Genomic DNA, 2,171 nt, shown 5'->3' on the forward strand with positions numbered 1-2,171 from the left:
CCTGCTGACAGTGGCTCTTCAACCATGCCCAGCTCTGTCTGCTGAGCAAGGCTTCATCTTGGTGGAAAATTTTCCCCTTCTTCTGAACCCTTGCAAGTAACGTTTTATAATAGAAACTCTGTGAGGAGTTTAATTGCAGGGTAATAAATAGCAATGCTGTGTTATCTCCTGATACTTCTTTACATTCTTCACGAAGATGCGCAGCTGCTGTGGAGCAAGGATCCCTGGAAGTGTTCAAGGCTGAATTGGACAGGGCTTGGAGCAGCTTGGTCTGGTGGAAGGTGTCCCTTCTCATGCTGGGGGATTGGAACTAGATGAGCTTAAAGATGAGCTTAAAGGTCCCTTCCAACCCAAACCATTCTGATTCTGTGTCCTTTCCTCATCACAGGATGTGTCAGGGTCCACCCTGGCCTGTTTGAGGTCTTCAGTCAGGAGAGTGAGGTAGGACTGCCAGGTAGCCAGAGGTGATCCTTGCAGGGCTTCCAGGTAGTCAGAGGTGATGTTTCCCCCAGAGAGTGTCTCTTCAGCATTATAGACTGAAACAATCTGCGGAGTTTTGCCTGTCAGTTTCAGCAGAGGAAACGAGAGTGTCACCCCGTGCTGCTTCATTTCAGTCCCTCGCTTCAGAAGGTCAGGGGACAAATTGGGATCTCAGTCCCGTTGTTCCTACACATATGAGTAAGTGGTGAATGCAGACACCTAATCCTGTGAGTAGAGCAAGAGAATTGAACCTTGACTTAATTTCATGTTTATTGATGTTTCACCTGCATTGACACAGCGGCGCCAAGGCTTTGAGACAGGTTTCAGTGCAGAGTCAGAGCTGGGTTTCCCCCACTCTGTGCCAGCCTCACCCTGACCAGACAGCTCCTCCTGCATCAGTAACAGGCCAGGCGCCTAATCCTGCAATCCTTTTGTCCTAGCATTTGAGATCACAGGAAACACAGGTTTATTCCACATGAGAATTGTCTTTCCCCCTTATAATAGAAAGGAAAATCCTAAAACAATTAGGGAATTCTGTAGCAAAGCGTTTCCAGCATTCCTAGCCCCACTCTGGTGCTGCAGGCACAGCAAGGAGCTGTGGCACCCACCAGCTTCCATCCCTGTTTGCAGCACTGAGACCTCTGCCTCAGCTCAAAGCTGTTCTGAATTAGGTGGTTAGATTTTTCTAATTGCGTTTTTAAAGACCGAGCCAGCAGTTCATTAGAAATCACGGAGCAAATTCTGCTTCTCTATTACACCAATATAAATCTTGAATGAATTTATATCAGGATAACTGGGAGGGTAGAATGTACCTCCCATCTTGTTCCTCAGATTATTAAAAGTTAAAGGGCCTTGAAAATTAAATTCACCTTTCCCTGTTCAAGCTGTTTACTCTGTTTTTTATTCCAGAAAGGACAGTTGAAAATAATTAACCAACCTCCTTTCTGCTTATAGGCACTTTTAAGTTGGCTTCTCATGTACTAGCCTAAGACTAGTTTGTGTGGAAAAGACCAGAGGGCATTTTCTTTCAAACAAATTGTTTTCATGGGAATAATTTCCCAGAGAATTATATTAAAACCTTTCTGCAAATCCTTGATTTTTGAAAAAAAAAAATAATAAATTCCTCTTATATATCCTTGATTTGGAGGACTTGGCAGTGTATTTGCAGATATAAATGAGCACCTTAATGAAAGTCCTTCAGGATTTTACCTTCTAACAGGCTAACCTTATTTAACCGAAATACTTCTTAGCGAGGAAAGGAAAAATTTGCAGGAAAATTTTGCCTCTGAGTTACCAACCCTTTTAAATAAGGTTTTATAATAGAAACACTGATAGAACTTTAATTACAGGGCAATAAATAGCATCGCTGCCTAATCTTCTGATATTTCTTCGGGTGCTGAGCGGAGGTTCGCAGCTGTTGCTGGAAGCTGACGATCGGGGGCTCTCGGGGTTGGAAGTTGTTCCCCCCACCCCGCGGAAGCAGCGGCGGCAGCAGCGAGCGCGGAGCGGGAGCGGCGGGGGCAATCGCCGGGAAACAGGGGAGGGGAACGGGGGCAATCGGGACCCTGGCACCGAATATCCCACCCGCGGAAAAGGTTTTCCCGTGCCGGTGAATGGCCGAGGGGATGGAGGTGCGGGCAAGCCAGGTTAAACGAGGCCAGTGGCGGGGGTGGTGGGGAAAAAAAAGAAAA

The sequence above is a fragment of the Geospiza fortis genome, unplaced genomic scaffold (genome assembly GCF_000277835.1).
Source record: "Geospiza fortis unplaced genomic scaffold, GeoFor_1.0 scaffold112, whole genome shotgun sequence".
NCBI lineage: Eukaryota > Metazoa > Chordata > Aves > Passeriformes > Thraupidae > Geospiza > Geospiza fortis.